We start from the raw sequence: 22388 nt of genomic DNA, 5'->3' as shown, positions 1-22388 counted from the left end.
ACGAGGACTTTGTTGTCTTTAGTTTTGTATATACACCATAAATTGTATGCCTTGACATTTGAAATATTATTAAAACAAAATATATATTTTTCTTTGAATATTTGTTTCCCGCGCATTTGAGATTCATAATTAGATTAATTTTGAAATATCTGCTATGAGTGGAGAGCCGGAAGTGTGTCTTTTAGCAATTGTAGGTTACATTGGGCATACTTTTAAGACTTATCCGTGTGTATGTTTGAATTAATGCGACTTGTTTTTTGTGTTTCATTAATACTCATGCTGGCTTTGGTGCTTCCCGGAATAAAAAAAATCAAAACAACCCGAAATAATTTTTATGTCTATGTGGTTTTTTTTTAATAAACGTCACTAATTAATATGCTAATTCCATTCTCTTCTAAAAAAAAAATTAAATGGAAATTAAGCTAAAAATCTTAAACAATTAATATCTCGTATGCAGCTAAGTAAACAGTGGTGTAAAAATCATCAAACTGCCAACATAATGTGCCGCACTAGAAAAGCATACTTTAAACTTACTGTTCCAATTCACTCTTTACAACCTTTACTTTTATTTTTTATTGGCGGCCGCCGTGATGTAATGGTAGCGTGCTCCGCCTACCACACCGTATGCCCTGGGTTCAAACCCCGGGCAATGCAACATCAAAAATTTTAGAAATAAGGTTTTGGAATTAGAAGAAAATTTTTCTAAGCGGGGTCGCCCCTCAGCAGTGTTTGGCAAGCGCTCCGGGTGTATTTCTGCCATGAAAAGCTCTCAGTGAAAACTCATCTGCCTTGCAGATGCCGTTCGGAGTCGGCATAAAATCATGTAGGTCCCGTCCGGCCAATTTGTAGGGAAAATCAAGAGGAGCACGACGCAAATTGGAAGAGAAGCTCGGCCTTAGATCTCTTCGGAGGTTATCGCGCCTTACATTTATTTTTTTTTTATTTTGGAAGAATTATGTCACTTAATTCAATAATGGAAATAGCGGTAGCACAGCGACTAAATTTTGTCCAAACTTTTAGTTGCTATTTTTATTATTACACGTCAATGTATAAAGAAAGAAGATTTTTAAATTAATATGGTCTTAAAATTAAAATAAAATAAAAATTTTAAAATAATAATTTAAAAAAATTATTGAAAAAGTTTATCGAAAAAAACATTTTTTCTTCATTTGTTTTCCTGACGAATAGTCGTATCCATGTAAAATAACTAAAAAAAGAAAAACAAATACTTAGGTACAATTGCAGATCGGAAAGTTAACTTTTTAGCTCAGAGTTAAACTGACATGCGGGGTAAACTTATACATTTTTGACAAATTTTTCAAATTAATTAATTTAGTTGACCTTAGACTCACTTGCAGAATGGCAAGTTATTTTTTTAACTCAGAGTTGACATGGATTAAACTGAAATATTTTTGACACATTTTTAAATTAACAACATTTTAAAACTGCATTTCGTACGTGTCCCTTGCAATCAATTTTACTTTTCCACAAAATTTTTTTTTTGTTTTTTTTTTTTTTTTTTGTTTTTGTTTTCCTCAATAGATTTTTCCAATTTGTTCTCCAAACTATTCAAAATTATCGATTTAACTGGGCTTGGTCACCTTGTGTTGGGGCAAACGAAGATGACTATCTCAAGGATTGTTATCATTCAGTCAAATTCTATGTTAACTAGAGATGGCGAAAACGACCCCTAGTCTGTGTTTAGTTAAGGACGAAAACTGTCATTCGGCAAAACTGGATGTGGTAAAAGGCATATTTAGTATATATGTAGCTGCCGCAGTGATTTCTGGATACTAGATTTGTGTGGCGATATTTGTCAGGCTGAGAGACATTTTTTGTAATTTTATCACTTCACATACCACAAATTGCCCTCAATAACTTTTTCTCGAAAGGATTTAAAGCTTGACTGTCCGATTGCCAATATTCAGCGTATATAAGAGTGGGTATATTGAGCTCCTCTTCACAGTGATTTCATTGACACCATAGCTGTTGGTTTCGTTTCTGTGTAAATATGTGTGTACGTTTTGTTATCTTCTTCTTACGTTGTCGTTGTTTCTTGTTCTATTTTTCTGTTTCGAAGAAATTTTTTTTCAATGTTGGTCAAAAAAAAAAAAATATGTAAAAATGTGTTAAAAAGCTCGAGCAAAAATTCAAAGGTGTCATTAGAGAATTCAATTCCAAAACCCATTAAAGCTTGCAACAGTTTTTAAACATTTCTGTCCCACATTGCTTGTCAGTAGCTGGGTACTAAACACTCAAACACGCATTCACGTAGCTCTGATGCGCCGGCGGCTATAATCTTCATTCAAAATACTGTTGGAAAAAGAAGAAAAATCCGGTTTTCAAAAGCAATTACTACTCTTCAACGACTTTTTATAGTATTTCTAACCAAACGTGCTTGTTTACGCTGGCACCTGACATACAAATAGTCATATGTAAAGATAACAACGTATACACTCCCTATGAATATTTAGTACATTAAGTATGCGCATTTAGATTAATACAAATATTCCTATTATTTAACATATTTTAAAAGTTCTTTAGATTATTAGTTATTGACTTTTGGTTTAACACTGGCATACATATTTCTTATTAAAATGTCATTAGTGTTTTTGCTATATCTAAGCACGTTTTCAGTTTCATTACGGCACGCATAGCTCGATTTCGAATCCAGTTAAATCCAGTTGTAATTTTGTTTAAAGAAACTGACAAGCAAATTTGTGTTATCGGATATTGCTCTACATTTTTTCGTCACTATTTATATAATGTAGGTTTTACTAATTTTATGTGACGTATTTATTGGTGTTTTAGTAGTGGTTAAATTTTTTTGCATTTTCTTTATTTTATGCTGTGCGCGAATTTGTTATATTTCGTACAAGAACAAAAATAAAAATTATATGCATACACTTGCACTCGCATTTGTACCACTTAATGGTACGTTTTGCTTTATGGTTTATTGTTTACAAACAAATTCAAGCTAACAAGAGAGATTGCAAATTTGGCACTTAAAATTTCTCATTGCGTAAAACAACGCCAAAAGAAATTGAAAGTGGAATTATGACGTTTTTTTGCTGTCTAGCTAACGTTCAAAACGAAAACGTAATCTGGTACAAGTACTTTTGTATATATTTTTGGGGTTGGTACTCTTTGTTTTCCTAGCGTACCTACGAGCTGAGATGCGAACTCTTTTTGTGAAAAAAATAAAAAAATATGTTTTTTTCTTTCTCATACTTTTATACTTATGAAGTACTAAAAATCTTAAGAATTAGCTATTGCCTTAAATTAACCGGTTCTTTTTCTGTTTTGCTCTTACATTTTTAATTATTATTTTTGATTTCTTCTTGTTGTGTCTAATTCAATTTTGGCACGACTGTTTTGTACTTTTACTATTTTTATATCATTTGATCATTGACGTAATTTGTTAACTTGCTCTTCGGCGCATTTAGCGTCATAAAATATACCGCGTAAAATTATGGGTTGCTTCTCTCGCCATTGATCTTCAATGTGCACCAGGCATACTAATGTGACGTTATTGAACACTGTCTGACGGGCATTGTTTGTGTGCAAAAATCGGTGCGTCATCATTTGTTTTTACTGTAAAATTTATTTCAATTTCACTTCACAATTGTTGCCATACAATTTTATCACCACACTTTTTTATTTACATATCTACTCTAGAAACACATTTATATAGTACAGCGTGCTGATCAATTAAAAATCTATACACAATTTAATGGACAGGTACTAAATTTGCATTGACGTTTTGTTTGAGAATTTTTATTCTTGTGTATTTCCTTTGCAAATTTGATTAATATATTTTTTTTTGTAGAATATAATGGGTGTTTACTTGGATGATATGTGTCGGTTCTCTAGAGTTTGAAAATATTTTTCTGGTAGCGGTATAAGGTCCAGGCTGAAAAGACCTCTCCCTAGCTGAATTAGTCCATGGTTTTACCAGAAATTAGCTTCACGAAGAAATTGAAAATCCTTTTAAGAATATAGATTTATGTTATACATAACTCTGCTCTCTTGGTAAATACTCAAAGCCCTCTAGGATGTATTATGGCTAGCATACTGTGTTATTCTAATGTCATAAGACGTGCACAGCTATTACATTGAAAAAGAATTTAAAAATAAACAGATAATGAATAACAAAAAAGATAAAGATAAGGTGAATGTAATGTTTTATAACGAAGTAACACATGAAACAAGTTAAACACAATTCAAATTGTAAGTCAAAGTCACCTGAAATCGAAACCAAATAATACAAAATAACACCCATAACTAGATCCAGCTTAAATCAAACCAGACAATGCTCAAATACAAATCCCATTAATATTTAAGGCGAATCAAATAAAATGAAATGAAAAATAAAGTATAAAATGTAAAAGACAAATGAAGCTTAAATTAAGTAAAAGAAAAATCAAGCAAACAACTAGATTCTAAGTCTACACTTAAATCAAAATCCAAACCAATCCTAGCATAAGTCGCAATCCAGATCAAATTAAAACGAAATCAAAGCAAATTCCAGTTAGATCCGCAGGAAAGTAAATCCAAATCAAATTTAATCAAAATTGAAGTATTATAAAATCAAAAAAATGATTTCATATAAAATTTTAGATATATACATATATATATTGTTTAATGTAGAGTAAAAAAGAAGTTAAAAATGTTCCTTTTGTGTTCTAATACTTTGTTAAGATTTCATAAATCTGATTTTTTTATAAGCGCTTTCCTTAAGCAAATCTCTCTTTCGCTTCGGTAATAAATCGATTATAAAGTATTTATAGGGAACGCTCCATTTTCGCTGTTTTTATTGGTTGTTTAGAAAAATTTAGTTTGTTTGAACCCTTTTTAAGATAATTGTTTAAGTACGGAAATAATTTTTGCAACAGTTCCGGAGTGGCCATTCTAGAAAAATTACTTTTGTATGCTAGTTGAGGCTAGAGAAAAATCACAAAATTCACAGCAGTTTGCTCCTATCCTCATTCAAATGTGACGGATATAAAAACCTTTTGTGACGGTTGTGACAGCCTTTTGCAATGGGTATGACAACCTTATGTGACGGATGTGACAAATTTTTGTCCTCATATTTTCACCATGTATTTGATAGATTTGTCAGTATCAGATAAGCAACAATAACGTCCTTTATTTTTAAAAGAAAAACTGCTAAAATAGTTAATTAACTCTGACATTTGACGAATGTGACCGAACATGGTCCATAATTTCACCGTAAAGAAAAATATTCTTTACCTTTGACATTCCTAGCAAAAAATGTGTTTTTCTTCAAGAAATAAAATTTGTTCGTATTTTGTGACTGGCTCGGCATAAGAGTATGAAATTCCTCTGCAAATATAAGCAAATATCGAATTTTCTGGAAAAAGAAATCGAAAATAAGACGACCGCGAACTGCTTTCTTAAATGACCGGTCAAGTGACCTAAATAGTCAATATACTAAATACGGCCGCCGTGGTGTGATGGTAGCGTGCTCCGCCTCCCACACCGAAGATAATGGGTTCACGGGAAAAGCAATATCAAAAATTTTAGAAACAAATATTTTCAATTAGAAGAATATTTTTATAAACGGGGTCGCCCCTCGGCAATGTTTGGCAACCAGTCCGAGTATATTTCTGTCATGAAAAGCTTTAAGTGAAAACTCATCTGCCTTGCAGATGCCGTTCGGAGTCGGCATAAAACAAGTATGTCCCGTCCCGCAAATTTGTAAGAAAAATTAAAAAGGAGCACGACGCAAATTTGAAGAGAAGTTGGGGCTATAATCTCTTTGATGTAAAGAATAAAATATGCAAGGAAGGCAATTGGGATAAAGTTTACAACAACTAAGGCATGACGTGGCTGAATGCGTTTGTAACACTTCAACCATCTTACGAGTGCGGGTTCAATCCCACTCCCGGGAGAAAATGTTTTGAAAAGATTTACAAGATGTAATCGAAACAGCTGTCGCCTTATCCGTCCTGATGTCACGTTGTTTAAATTTTTCCCAAATTATTAAATAAATTTAATTTTTGTTTTTCTATATATACCTTTTGATCCAAGTGACAACGCTCTTAAATGGAAATAATTAAAATAAAAATTTTTTTTTCCAAAAACTGTTCGTTGTTGACCGTTTGTAGCTCACACAAGAAACCTTTAGAACAATGCAAACACAAGTGTTTGCAATTAAAATATCAACACATTACATACATATATTTGCACATTTTTATAGGTTATAGCATATGTGGAAGTATAAAAGGAATTCGTATGTAAAATGTAATTACTGTCACTGGGGGAAAAAGTAATAAAACTTTATTGTTGTTATTGTTTTTATACTCACCTTTTGGTTTTTTTCATTCTGCCATTGTTGATAGTTAATGAAAGGAAAAGGGGTGCCGTAGCACGATATAAAAACAACTTGACAAAAGTGAGAAATTAGTGCAACGTGACGGAAGTTTAAAAATTTTGGGAATTATTTAGCAGGAATTTCGTTTTTTTTCTTTCCTTCAATTTTTGTAAAGTTTTTAATTTTTTTTAAATATATTTTCTATATTATTTTCTTTATAATTAATTCTTGTTTTGTTATGTTTTGCGACATACTCTTTGATGCCTTAATTTGTACTGAACCTTTTTCTTATTTTATAATTTCGTGAGAAACCCTGCGCCTAGCACTTTAAATGAATATAACCAACTAACTTCAGCTTATGAAGTTTATTTACTCATTAGCTGCATATCTTATCATCAGATATTTCAATACTAGAATTTTGTATTTTGCTAGTTATTCTGATTGTCTGTTCCTTGACTGTTTTAGTATGCTTGGTTCTTAAATTAATGACCCCCTTATTCATATAAAATACAAAAGTTTTATAAAGCTTTTAAAGATAACAATTTCTAATTATAAAAGCTTTTTAAACCAATCGTATTTTCTATGAATATTGTTCATGAACGCTTACCTAGATCAATAGGGAGCTAAGTAAAAAATCTGAAATTTTTAGGCTGTGCATGCTACCGGATTCCCCATTTCAATATCTACCGATCTATATACTGTATTAAATGTTAGTTCCAAACTTACCCTGAGACGGCTTGGTACAACATCAAAATTCCATTGGTACATAAGGTCCAACAGTTTCTTGCCATTCCTGAACATAGCGATTTTTTGATGTATGTATATTAGGACGATTTTTATCAAGGACTTACAAACCGGTTTCGGTGTTGTGCCATCTTCAGTGTCATTTTTTAAACATAAAATCGGAAATTCGAACGAAAAATGAGACTGAAGATGGCACAACGCAAAAATCGGTTTGTCTTTAAACCATACTTTACATGGGATGACGGAAAGTCATTCCAATATACATCAAATATCCAGTTTGTCTGAATATCAACAAAAAAAATATATGATTTTTTAGTTCGTTGTTTTTTTGATTCAGATGCACATATAATTGGCCCAAGGTCCGAAAATTGTGAGTAAAAGAAAAAAGAATATATAAGCCCTACAATAAGTACACGGCAATGATAAGAGCGATGAGGTAAATCGATTTTGCCATGGTCGTTTGTCTATCAGCTTGAGCGCAAATAAGTCTCTAAATTTTTGAGATATCTTCATGAAATTTATTAAACGGATGTTGTTTTGTGCCTTTTTAATCATTTGCGGCAATATTTATCAAATTAGGTCAATTAAACTCTTTTTTTGTTGATAAAAAATTCAATTGTTTTTGCAACTGAGACTATGCAAACCATTCACAAAAACGTTTTCAAAAAAGTTCGAAAACTCGAGAAATTTATGAAAATTTCGAATTTCCTGATGCTTTTTTTACTAAGCAGTTTTTTAGCCCAATCAATTTTAGTGTATAAAAGTACTAATTATAGTTCTTTCGAAACTCGTATTTTTTTAAGGGTGTTTTGCATTTTCTTATATAAGAAGGGCGCACTGATTCATTATTTTTTATATGGAGAAATAATCTAAAACAACCTTCGGAAAAAACAAAATCAATGCGAATTTTGAGAAACTTATAACCTGTAAACTGCATACTCGAAAAATTTTTGAAAGCTCGAAATTTTCTTGTTTTTTTTTTTTATGAAATCATTTTGGAGATTGACTTGCATAATTTAAGTTATATAATCCACTAAAGTTTTTTCTAAAATAAACAAAAGAAGAATATAATTGATAAAATTTGCTATGTATTTTCACTGGCATTTTCGTGCTCGCATTTGTATGTGTTTAATTGAATTACGTAATTGATATTCAAGTTCAATGAATGTTGAAAAATAAAAAAAAAAACTTAGTCCAATTGTTTCACAAAGAAAATGCAATTGGAAATTGAAATAATTTTTATTTGTTTAAGAAGAAGATTTTCGTTGTTATTCAGACACATGAAAGGTTACTGAGTACAATGTATGTATGTATATTGGAACGATTTTCCGTCATCCCTTGTGAAATTTGGTTTCGAGACAAACCGGTTTCGGCATTGTGCCATCATCAGTGTCGGATATTCGTTCTGATCTGTTGTCCTTTGTCCTGTATTTATAGTTCGTGGGTACAGAAACAGGTATTGTCAAAATTGATGCGTTAATTGTTTTGTGTTTATTTGATCTTGTGTGCTTGTCTGTTGTACCTGTGTGGTTACTTTGTTTCTTGTAAACAAGTTTTAAAGGCTCGAATATTGTGTCAGAAATTGTGTTTATCTGTTCGTTTATTATTCTACCGTCGAATGTTTTCTATTTGTAAATTTCCATCTTTTCGAGTACGTTGAGACGTCGGCCTTTTGCTTGTAGGTGAAGAACCCTGTTTTATTGATGAGTACCTACCTCCCATACGCTCCGATTTCTCGTGAGAGTTGGTTGTAGGGGATACAGGCTTCAACTCTTACTGTGTTGAAATGGTGCTAATTATTATTCACTCCTTATATTTTAGTATATGGGTCATTATGCTAGAAAAGCCATCTTGGATAAAAACGTGAAGCAGTTGTGCAAATGCACTAGAAATCCTATTTTAAATGCACAACTTAACAAATGGTACAGCCAATTTTGAAAAAATGTTTATAACTTATCTGAAATTGGAAAGTGAAGTCATCGAGTTACATAGGGGGTCATATCGTAGTCCCACCCATCACCTCTAAGAAATTTATATTTTATTTAATTACTAGTTAAAGAGAAATTACTTAAAGTTTGAGCCAAAGTGGATTGTGCATCGTTGGCCGAGCCATTGTGCGTTTTTCTTATCTGGGATTGTGTCTTGTTCGACTTACTGAAAAAAGTCCGTTTTGTGCTTTGAAGGGTTTTTGAAAGTGGCATTATGAGGTTTTTTTTAAATGGTTCACTATGAGCACTCTAATGTACTAATGCAATATCTTTTTCTTTGTTATTTTATCCTATATAAAACTTTTCCACTTCCTCAAATGCCATTATTTATACATTATGATATGTGTACGTACATCAGAAGATGAATACCGATTGCGATTTTATGAGTTTAAATGACATATCATTGCCGAATAAATGATAACAGTGCAATTTTTTTGTTTCCATTGTTTGTTGGGTTTGTTAAAAATCGTATCAAATCAAAAATCCGAGATACGTAATAGTTGTGGCATGATTTAAAGCTCTCGATATGCCCACTATTTTTTTTTTGTTTTTTTTCCGAGTTTTTGATGGGCAGCGGTTTGTCAAGCATCGAGATCTGAGACTGCTCGGCTACAAAAGAGATATCATCAGCCAGAAGCAATCGTTTATACATTAATTATTAAGAGTGGTGAGAACAGTATTTTTTATAGAAAAAAAGGAGTCCCAGCTATCAAATGTCTTTGAGTTAGAGTTATAATCATGCCACAAGCACCGAAAAGGTTCATTTAGTTCGAAATTCGTTCTACATTGTTTCAGCAGGAGAGGTTTGAAGTGTCTCGAAGTCCGAGAGAGAACACAAAAGCTCACTTCATTCAGAAGGAAATTCAAAGTTTATGAGTACATGTAATGATTGCCGCTTTGTGAGCGCTTTAAAACAAAAAGTACAGCACCGAAAACAAAAATAGCAGTGATAATTTCGTAAATGCAATCTTAAAAACGGCCGCATACCCCACCTAAGATCCTGGGTTCACACCCCGGACAATGCAACATCAAAATTTTTGAAAGTTTTTCCAACTTTCTTCCATACGAAAGGCCCATAGCTTTATTTTTTATATGGAGGAAACTTTGAATTACCCTTCGGAGAATAAAAAATTCATATTTGCTCTGACGAAAGGGATCATAGCTTCTTATTTGATCACAGCGTTTTTTCTCTCAACAATGGCGTCGAATTTGTACCCAATAAGGTGATAACTATCATACTTCTAAAATCTCATGCGTCATTTTTAAACAGTAGCTCAACTTGAGAATCATAGCGTTCTCAACAAAAAGAACTTTTTTTAAAGTAAAACATTCTGTTACTTAAGTTGAGAAAAATATAGTTATCAACTTGTACTCAAGTGTGCTGTTGGTTTTTCAACTCCATCTCAACGCGGTACCTAAAGAAGATTATCAACTGGAGAAATGTGCTGGATACTTATTTAGAAACTATGAATTGCTCAAAATCTCTCAAACGTTGGAGAATTATTTGAGAATGATGTTGGAGATCAGCTCGAGAACTATAAATTACAAATACACAATGCAAAAGTACTCAACGCTTGCATAGTGATTGGCGAATGATGTTAGATATCAATTTCAGAACTTGATATATGTTTCTCGAAGGCTTGAACAATTTTTTTTCAGGTTTGTTGGGTAAACAAAGTCCAGCTCTTGCTGTATCTACAAATTATCTAGGTAATGAAAAACGAATGTTGCCGTACAAAAAAGCCTACCCCAAAGTTGGCCTTAAACTCTGACTGAAAAACTGATCTGTAGTTTAACTGAAGTTTGAATTTTACTCGGGTCTATGCAAACTAAGTTTAAGCTTAGCTTAACCAACTACCTAAAAACCGGGCCTAAGTAAATAATTGCTGTGTTTTTTATAGCGCATATACATATGCACTTAAACTTTATATGAGACTGCGGAGTGCATAACTTTATTCATTAATTTATTTAGTGCACATATAAGACATAGTCTTTTACAGTGTCATATTTGAAATGTTTACTTAATACTAGTACAAATTTATTACTTATTTATATATTAAATATTAGTTATTGACAGAGCGTAAATTCAAAAAGTGAGATGAAGAAAGAAAAAAGCATAGATATTTTTCATAAGTTCATTAACAAAGGAGAAACTTGAAGCGCTTAGGATTTGGTTTTAACTTTACTTTATTTGCACTTATGAAATTGTGGCACATAAAATTAGTACTTAAAAGCGTGTTTCTCCACTGTTATTTGTTTTAAATTTTGGTATGCGTTATACATTATGACCGAAAATGTGCGTCTCTACACTTTTTCTACACATACTACTACTATGTGCAATTGTCGATGAACATTTTTTTTGTCGCAAACGCAGATGTATATGAAGTAAAAAAAAAAAACACAGTCAATGTGTGTCCCAGACATTGTTCCTGCTTTTTATTTTATTTTTTAAACATAATTGCGGTATGATTGTCTTTTGCTGGCATGAGAATGAGTGTACGATTTCTATTGTCTGTTGTTCTTTTTTTTTTTTTTACAAATTTAGTACTTTTCCTCTGTTTGTGATTAAGTAATAGCTAATTTAAAAAGATATAATTTTAGTAATTGTTATTAACTTGCTTACGCAGTTGTTTAGATACTTATTGTTTAATCAAAAATCAATTGTTATAATTTTCCAAGAAAAGCTGCTTTGCTTAAAACAGTATTATTTTGTGTGCGGTTGTTGAGTAATACCTAGAACTTTTTACTTGTATGTGATGAGTCATTAACTTGTGCGAAATGTTAGCCCTGGGCTTTATTTTTGCAGGAGAAGAATATTATGAAAGAAATTTGCAATACAAAACATTATTTTGTGAAAATTTACTCTTACAGGTATAAAATGGATAATACCAACAAAATTTTCAATTATAAGCTGGACCTGTTAACAATTAAAATAAAACCATTAAGATGTAGGCCTAAGTAGTCTATTATTAGATGTATTTATTGATATTTAATTACAGTTTTATATATAATAGTAACTTACCTTACGTATTATGTATTTCTATACACCTACAAACAAGTTATCAATGATTAAACCAAAAAGTAGTTTTTCTCCATAGAATTTTCTACAAAAAGTATTGATCCAAATTAAACGAGGCATAAACTGTAGCACAACAGGTTCGGATCAAACTCGCCTGTTGCCACCAATGGACCCATGTTTCTGTTTAAAATGTACGCGAAGATCGACTTCATTGCTTATTAAAAAAGCAAGACGATTTCATCGATTATCTATTAATCTTGTAATTTTCTCACATTTTGGGTGAAATTGTGGTTCCGCGAAACAATTAGAGCTTTACGAAGAAAACGCAGTGATGTGAAATTTACAGATCACACAATTTTAAGATTATATGGCTAAATGCACAATTCAAGGTGTTATTTACATGTTTGAACATGTAAAAGTGACATATTTTTCACTTTAATTCAAATGCGGATTCCCATAAAAATGTGTTTTTTACATGAAAAAACTGAAAAATATACATATTTTTGCTGTAAATTGTACATAAAATATTGTAAATTTCTAAAAACTTTACATATGGGGAAAAAGTGCAATTTTTTAGTCAAAAATTATCGAAAAAAATAGAATTCCTCAATAATAATGACCAAATTACTTATTAGAAATATTGTGGGGGTCGCTAAACAAGAATCCGATGTCAAATTTCAAATTCAAGATAGCGCCCAACATACAGAATTTAAATCTAATTGCAATTGCAAGATACATCAACTTCCCACCTTGTCGGAAACTCAACAGAATAAAAGGAATAATTTTTTATGCATATTGGTGCAATAATTAACTCATTAGTAGCCAAATATTATCCCGAATATTTCATATAAAAGTTCCAATATTACCCCATTAGATTATTACTTGCGTTACCTCGGTTACGAGATCGCCTCCATTGTTCTTGTCTTGTCTTAAAACATTCTTTTCACATGAGTCATGGAGCTGATATGTTTGCCGTAGCTGTACCGTGATCGATTTGGCGGTCGGCTTTACTCATCTCAAAACAAGTAGATATCTTGGTGGATCGTTTTGTACTGAAAATTAGTTCCTCAGACGACCATATTACGGACAAACTCTTCCCATTAGGCTTTGCTATCTCGTGACTGGAGGCCTAAGGGCCTTTTCCTTGTCCACTCTCTATCAGAAATAAAAAATCATAGATGAAGTTCCCATTCTAGAGTTTCCTCTATATCTTCGACGGGTGGCCGCTTTGCGCGGTCCATCTCATCTCTTGTAGCGCGGCGATGATAGTATTTGCATTGGCGAGGACATCAACCAGCCGCACAGCGTCACAACCGCCGTGATGTATCTAATCATTCCAGATAAATGCTCTCAACTTATAATCGTTTAAAGGATTTCCACCCCCATTGTTTGGTCTTGTCCTAGGCCTTTTTCTATGACTTTTATTTCGTTGAAAGCGGTATTTACATGGCAATTCCACAGCACACAATTAAGTTTACGTTATAGACACCGCCTTACCGCTGCAAACTTCAGTGTATTCTTAGGGAAAAATCCGAGGTTAGTCCCATCTGTAAAAAACACACCACTTCGCATGTGGAAACAACACCCTAACAGTAAAATACGTTATAATACATTCTAAAAATTTAAAATAAAATTTTGTCGGACAAAGGATTTAAAAAAAAAAAAACAAGTAACAGAAAATATTAAGTAAATTTGACATATTGTAATGCTTATTTCACATTGCTGTTTTCTCCGTATAGTTCTATGACTGTAGGCCTCATTTTATGCATTATTTGCAGTATATAAATATTTGCATTTATCTACATAATGCATAATGAGATTAGAAAAGGTTGGGGTTAAAGCTTGAGGGAATACTTGTTTATAGTAAATTCAACTAGAAGGGTTCTAGAAATCTGTGAAATTCAATGGAGCACAAAAAGAGATGACTGGATAAAAAATTGTACCTGTAGTTTTTTTTTAATTGAGCGAAAGAGTGTGTATGTCGCACCCCACATCTAAACAGGAATCCATTCCAAAAGTTTCTTTGATTTTTGGAATATGTTTTATAGATCGATATACATTTAGAACTCGAACTCAAAGATTGTCACAACAAATAATCTAAATTATTTAGTTATCTCTTATTAGATCGAGATATGCGATAAGAAGCTTTGAAAATTGATATCTATAATTCCAGAATAAAAATTAGTATAAGATTCTTAATTAAGTGATTTATCATTGTGTTCTGATCTAACCTAACAACAATTTCTCTATGTTTCTTTCTTTCGCACACTATACTGTCTATGCACATTTATTTTACTTGGAATAAACAAACTTTGCACCATAATATATTTGTGTATGGATTCTTTCTACAATGCATAAACAATATGCGAATATAATGAAATAAACAAAAACATTGCATATAGCTTCTTGATATAAGAACGCATGAAACGAATATTGCGTAAAGAAACAAACAAAATCAAAATACGTACGAAGAATCTGTCATGCACTATCAAGATTGAAGTGCATAAAACTAAATAAACAAAAGAACTAAATAACATTTTATCGCAAATAAAAACAGAAAATTACGCACAAAAAGTATACAAGAAAGTCAAACTAAGCGTAAAAAATTAACATCATATTGGCAATTTTTTCGTTCTTGCTCTTCAACGAGGCGTTTGAACTTTTTTTTGGCGTTTAACACAAGTTGCCGGCCTTTTTGGTGTTTGTGGAACAACAATAAAAGCGGGAAAAAAAACCAAGCGCAACAAATCAAAATAATAAAAGTGAAAATCTACAACCAAAATTACGGCTAAAATAAAAAGTGCGTAATAAAAGATGTTGAAAGAGAAAGTAAACAAATACAAATTAGCTTAACACACTTTGTCGGCCAATAAATATAAAACAATTAAATTTTTATAAACAAATCAACAGCACCTATTTAAACAGAGGAAACATTTTTTCTTTTTATAAAGTTTGCGCCAAAGAACGATAAGCGTTTGTTAATTTAATGCTTAGTCATATTTTTATTTTATTTTTGTTAAGAGTGTTATAAAAACGCTAAATTTAAATTGAATTCAATTGTTTAATTTCGAGTTTCTCTGTCAAAGCTAATAATAACAAAACATGTGTTATCTTACAAATTTTAAACTTAGGGCTATAAAATACTATGATATCAATATATTTATGATATTTTATTATGGCGGCATGTGCAAATTTTAAAAACTTGGTTAGAATGTTTTCCTTTTTTAGATCTGTAAAAGTAGCTAGATTGATGTCTAATTATTGTAGAACATGAAACAAGTATTTTGTATGTTCCACTGCTTTCAGTTATATGTTCTATAATACTAACTTAATTTTTTTTTAGTTTGAATACAGTTGTTCTCGCCTAAGACGAGTTAGTAGTTTTGGAATTAAGAATATTGTTCGTTATATCTTGTTTTGTCTTTAGTTGCTGTTTTTTTAGGTTGTGTTTTATTGTTATTACTCTCTTTATAATAATGGCCCATTTAAATCTGAATTCTTGTTCGATGATGTAAATAGCAAGCAATATTTGGCAGTACGTCAGTGCTATTGGAAATCGGGTTGGGCTGGCACTCGGATGAGCAATTTCTGGAAAAAATTAAAAAGGTCTGATGACGAAACTTGGATGTTTCCGAAATAGTACTACTATAACTTCTTTTATATATATATATATCTTAAAATAGAAATATATAGTTTAAAGACAAAAATAATAACAACAACTATTCTAAGCTGGTCTTGAGCTCATTCAAATATTCCAGAAATACTTTTCAGTTTTGCAAACAGCTGGCAGTCCAAGTTCACCAATTTCAGAACAGTTAAAATATGATAAAATACTTAGGTTCTTTCTTAAGTTTAGGCAATCAAATCTAAGCCCAAACTTTTAAACGTTAATGGCTCTTCTGTGCTCCAGAGCTCAATGTAGCTTTATGCGCATTGGTCGCATTTTTGCGACTTCAGTTCTTATATCATCAAATCATGTGATTTCAACACATCAAGAACCTTTTCATGAGGTTACAACCTAAAACTGGAAAATAATCCATTAATCAAACCTTAATATACGATATTGATTTAACTCTTGAGCAAAGGGCGTCAGCTAGTGAAATAATTATTCGCGTTCACTTCACACAAATTACACAGTGCTACAAAAAAAAAAATATCTCAAGAACTTTTGTAGGGACCTAGTGTGCGTTGTAGGTCTTGATGAGTAGATCAAGATGCCGTGTTTCAAAATTTTCTAACACCCCGAAATTTTCAAGTTATTGTTGAAAAACTGTTTTTCTTGTACCTCTCGCATTCAAAAATTCGTTACTCCTTCATTTTTCCATCAATTGATTGCTTAACAGTTTTAGAAAGCTGAAAGATAGGGCTTTAAAAACATATACATTTGTCTACACTTTTTATAGCAAATTTTTGAGATTTTTTAAAAGTTATCTAAAATTTTCTCGTTTCTTTTAGTTTTTCAAAGTTTGACGGCTTTTTAATGTATCATTTCTGTAATGAATTATTCTTTTTCTTAAAGAGGTTGAGAGAACATTCTATTTCGAGTAAAAAAAGTACTGGTTGATCAAATTCGGTTGAGAATTGTTGAAATGACAACACTTTTTGTGAACAAAAAAATTTTGCTCTCATCGTAGAATCGATGTCGCGCCATGTCAGGATTGAATGTGTGATTTCAGTATATCGCTGCCATCGTATTGAACATTCTTATCGTTTCTTTTATTCCACCCATTATTTTTTGTTATAACAAAATTTCAATTATTGACTTTAATTATTTAAACAATTTCGATATTTTTTATTTATCTACATATATCATCTCTCGAGTAATTTTATTTCGCTCCTATGTTGGAGAGAAAAAATAAAGAAATAAATAGTTGCAAATATATTTACATAAAATTTAGTTTTATATTATGTACTTAATACAAAAAAACTTCGAATTTCGATAGCTGTTAAAAATGTTTGCTAGATCTTCTACGTTTATAAGCCACATCGTCAGTATCGCGTTTTAGAGACCAGCAATAATTTGCCAGCATTCTGATCTGACTTTTTCCGACAAAGCGTTTTTCGATCTCTAATAGTTCCTGATGGAACCGTTCTCCCTGTTCATCACTGAATTGTCCAAGATTTTCAGGGAAGAAATCCAAATGCGAATGCAGAAAATGGACTTTGTGTCGTTGATTTCTAGGCCGTCAGAAATTTCTTCATCATCAGCTTCTGATGAATTTTGCAGTTCGGAAATTGCATCACGAATAGTCGATATTTCTCCCTGAGATACAGTTAACACATTAGCATATTGTATACGGTCACGGGTTTTGTAGTGATGACCAACAGTATTTGTTTTGCAGAAGTAGCAATCTTCTGGCTTATGGAAAAGTTGACGATGCCATATCATTGGAGTTGAGTATGGTAAAGGTTGTTTGTTGCATTTCCCAGTTTTCCATTTTTTGAGTGCGCTGCAGCACTTCACACAAGCATACTCTGGTTCATACCAAACATTTTCACTATACACGCGATTAAAGATAGATGTGAAAGCTTCTGTGAGAGCTGCATTGGTTTTTAATTGTATACGATGTTTCGTATCAACGAATAACCCGCAGACGTAACAAAACTTATTACGCTTATCACACATTTTTAAAAAAGTACTTTGTAGCAACACGTACAACCACTGACTGATTTGATTCTACCAAAATGACAGTATCCTAACTTTCGTCTTGTCATTTATCTTACAGAGGCAAAGAAACAAATGTTTCGGAGAGCAATTAAATAACTGTGTATCTCATTTCCACAAACAAGAAAAACCGGTGTCAAAACCGTGGTCATATCAATTTTTCCTAACACATGATTTGATGATAAAAGTAAATAATTTTGTTTATCTTGGTTTCATAATTAAATCATAAAAAAGAGGTTAAACGGAGCATAGAGAATGCTCAAAACAACGGCGACGAAATCATACATTCAATCCTGACATGGCGCGATATCGATTCTACGATGAGAGCAAAATTTTTTTGTTCACAAAAATTGTTGTTATTTCAACTCAACCGAATTTGATCAACCAGTACTTTTTTTTTACTCGAAATAGAATGTTCTCTCAACCTCTTTAAGAAAAAAAATAATTCATTACAGAAATGATACATTAAAAAGCCGTCAAACTTTGAAAAATTAAAAAAAAACGAGAAAATTTTAGATAACTTTTAAAAAATCTCAAAAATTTGCTATAAAAAGTGTAGACAAATATATATATTTTTAAAGCCCTATCCTCCAGCTTTCTAAAACTGTTAAGCAATCAAAAATTGATGGAAAAATGACGGAGTAACGAATTTTTGAATGCGCGAGGTACAAGAAAAACAGTTTTTTAACAATAACTTGAAAATTTCGGGGTGTTAGCAAATTTTGAAACACGGCATCTTGATCTACTCATCAAGACCTACAACGGACACTAGGTCGCTATTAAAGTTCAAAATCAGTGTAGCACAGTGTTATTATTCTCTTTTGTTAGTAGTCGCTGTACAAGCAGAGTAGAAACATCGAAGGATTCTATTGTTTATTTGCGGATATCAAAAAATTCTCATTCGCATATTTTTTTATTGTTTAATGTTTGCAATATATATATATATATATATATTTTAATTTATTGTTAAACTTTGGGAATAAAATAACAAATATGCGTGCCTCGTTGCTCGTCAATCAATGACTAAACCATTACCACTACAATGAGTTTATTCTTGTCAACACAGCCACAGTTTCCAAATAGGTGACCACTGCTCCGCAGCAGAGGTGCCAGAAGAGCTTCGTAGAGCATCGGATATCTATTTGGCCTTTACCTACATTTCGTGTGAGGGCAGCGATTCAGGTTAGAGCAAGAACTGAATCTACTTGTTCTTCAAGCAGTAACCATGCGCAAATTCTGTGTTAAAATTTTTCTTCAATATTTTCCTTTTACCCATATACGACTACAAGAAATGGGTGCAGTGAAATAACTCCCAAATGAAATTAGTCCCAATGAAATAAGTCCCAATAAAAATGAAATAACTTTTTTAATAAATGAAATAACTCCCAAAGAAGGAAATGATATAACTCCAAATATTTGCCAGTTATTTCATAATGAAACCACAAGTCCCAAAAAAAAAATGAAATAACTCCCAAATGAAATAAGTCCCAAAAAAATGAAATAAATCTGAAATCAAAATTTGAAATGGTATCTTTATACTATATAATCAGTTACAATGAGATTTGAAAAGTACAGCAAACTATTATGTACATATGTAAAATTTACAATTACAAGAAAACTTGAATAGTGTCGTCGACCTTTTCACGGCAAATAGGACAGTTAAAGCTTTCTAGTCTTTCGGAAATACTCTTAGCTTGCAGCATTAGAACACAAGCGTTGCATATTTTTAAATGTTTGCACGGCATCAATAGTAAATTGGGCTCAACCTCGAAACAAATTACGCATAAAATTTGAGAGCGCGGTATTTCTGATGGCTTTGATGCGGAATTTTGTTCTTCCTCCTCCTCTTCTTCAAGATTAGGTTGATCTTCAAAAAAATCTTCTGGCTCCATTTCACTGACAATTTTATTTTTTGGATACACCATTCGATTAACAAACGCAGTAGCTGTTATGATTTCAGAACGAAGATTTTCGTTGGCTTTCGCAAACAGTTCAGCTTTTTCAATAAATTTCCGTCTTTTTTTAGTATTTCCTAAAGCTCCATTACTATAAGCCAGCATTTCGAAATTTCGGGACATATTGAACTCCTCTGTTTGCAAAACTTTGATAAATTTATAAAAGTTTCCCTGTTTTGGTATCATTTTTGCCAGCGCTCCATTATATCCCTCGATGGCCGATGTCGTCCGTGTTGTTGTCGCAAAGACTGACATTCCATCTGGTCCAATCTTTATACGATATAAATTAAAAGCAAAAAACAAAACTAACAACGAACTATAGGCAAGACTTGTATGAGATTTCGGTAAAAGTCTAGTTGAGGGGTCGACTGCTAATACGTGTCCAAAAATATCGACAGAAGTGTCAAAAGACGCGTATTGTCCTCGACAACAATAATCCGGAGATATTTTCAGTTGAAGTTGGCAAATTTCATGTGGTTGTTGTAATGTTGTTGTGCACTGAAAAAAATTTGTACCCAGAAGGACATCACCGTGGCGGTAGCCACGGTTATACCACACACCCGGACTTGGCATGGCGAAAACCCAGGTAATTTTTTATAAGCGCAAAAAGGGTTTCTGTTAGAAGAACGTCAAAGTTTGATAAAATTGTATTTTTAAGAAAATGAAATAACTCCCAACAAAAATGAAATAACTCCCAGTGCCTGAATTACAAACAATGAAGTAAGTCCCAATAAAAATGAAATAACTCCCAATCTCAAAAAATTAAGAAATAACTCCCAAAGAAATTTTATTCGGATTATTTCATTTGGGAGTTATTTCATTATGAAATAATTACCAGCAAAAATTATGAAATAAGTCCCAATGAATTGGGAGCTATTTTATAATGAAATAAGTCCCAATTTGTATGGAAAATATGTGGGAGTTATTTCATTTTTTTGTTGGGAGTTATTGCATTTGGGAGTTAATTCACTGCACCCAAGAAATGTTGTGTTTATATTCGAAGTTCTGCTGGCGTTGTGCACCTTTGCTCAACAGACATACAAACCTCCTATTATTAAGCACAACTCGATTAGTTGAGTTAGAGTTATTTAACCACTGCAGCGAGTCTTCAATAATTTCCGCTACATGTGTCTAACTCTCCTTTGCGCCTAATGAGTTACAAACAAATATACATACAAGTGAAGCTAATATAAGCGTGTTAAAAATAGAATAGTCTGTACTATGGCTGCTAAGAACTCTTTAAGCTTGTCTTACCTTCTTCGGTCTTTAAGCTTGCCAATCACCTCTCAAGAAATCTAGAACTTCATATACAAAAGCTTATCAAGCAACGGGTCAAGCAAACTTTTTCTGCAAGGATGGCCTAGAATGTTTAATGTGATCATATTAATCGTTGCCGAGGTGGTCGGGCTAGTACCTTTATGGTGCTTTGTTACCGGAACGTACCGGATCTATATCCGGCAAAGGACCATCAACATCGATAACTTTCCCCAAAACCTTGGGGGAATGTCTTTATCGTTAATACAACAACAACATGTCATTTAAGAATTGTTTTCAGGATTATTCCCTGATTGCTATGCCATTATTTTTGGGATAATTTCAGTAGACACTATCACAGATCTAGGCCCAATAGGAAAAGTTCTAAATAAAGGGAAAGCTGGATGAATATCTTGAGCAATGTCATTATTATTCTAAACAGTTTTAAACTTTTTTTGGTATACCCAGATCTTAGCTGTCGACATTAACGTTGCCAATTCCTGAAAGCAAAAGTGATTCAGTAATTAATTTTTGTTTTAACTTCCTTTATGGTATTAAATATTTGATCTCTTAATTAATATTTGCGGCAAATATTTTCCGTCTGTGCAAACATTGATCAGATGTAGTCTAATGGAGCTTTTAAAAATTAACTAATTAATTTTGAAATGCTTTTATAATTTCTTAACTATTTATTTTTTTACTATCCCACAGTCAAATGCAAAATATTAAAATATTATTCTCCCAGAATTGTTTTTGACTTCACTAAACTTTTTTTCTTCTCTATACCTCATCGTCTTCATAGTCCCCACATTATTTTGTATTTTCTATGCCTGACTAATTGGCGTTTTTCTGTTGTTATAATTTTTTATTTTTTTTTGTTATAAGTAAACACACAACTAATCATACATCCAATATAAATCTCAATCAAAGCGGCTGAGTAATCAGCGAAGGCTTTCAGTAAACAAAACAAATCCGATTTTGGCGGGAAAAAATATGATTTCCTTCGCCTGTAGTCAAGTGCCATTACCATATCGAAAATTTGCATTTTTATTTTTAAATTGTTTTTTTTTTTTTCATAAATATTACTTACAAAACGATACGTGAGAATATGTAGTGGTTTGTTGTGGGCTAATCGAAATGTAGGCGCTCGAAATTGCTTAGTAACAGGCACGCGATACGAATATAGACATCATACATATAAAAAACAGTTTCCAGCGGCACAATTTCAATATAATTGAATACAGTTTATGGTGTTTTCCAATATTATTGATTGGGTTGTAAAAACACTTACGAAATTTACTTGAATTTAGTTGCTTTTGTATTTAAAAAAGCTTTTAAAGTGTGCTTTTAGGCGTTTAACCAATTGCATGACTCAATTTGACCCAGTTATTTGTCTGAGTTTTAGTAACAATGAGTAAGCAAATGG

At 32.1% G+C, this 22388-nt stretch overlaps 1 protein-coding gene across 10 annotated transcripts in view; it reads left to right on the top strand.

The window, feature by feature from the left end:
* Window positions 1-22388, top strand: part of Atpalpha (sodium/potassium-transporting ATPase subunit alpha) — a 152531-nt gene that overhangs the window by 73807 nt on the left and 56336 nt on the right. Inside the window, exon 2 of one of the 10 annotated variants that reach the window (XM_067761867.1) lies at window positions 14491-14888. The exons of the other annotated variants lie outside the window; for them this stretch is intronic. The gene's annotated coding sequence lies outside the window, so the exon portion shown is untranslated. The remainder of the gene's footprint in view (window positions 1-14490; window positions 14889-22388) is intronic. 10 annotated transcript variants of the gene reach the window in all.

The sequence above is a fragment of the Eurosta solidaginis genome, chromosome 1 (assembly GCF_040869045.1).
Source record: "Eurosta solidaginis isolate ZX-2024a chromosome 1, ASM4086904v1, whole genome shotgun sequence".
In the NCBI taxonomy this organism is placed as follows: domain Eukaryota; kingdom Metazoa; phylum Arthropoda; class Insecta; order Diptera; family Tephritidae; genus Eurosta; species Eurosta solidaginis.
This window is presented reverse-complemented; position numbering and strand designations above follow the sequence as displayed.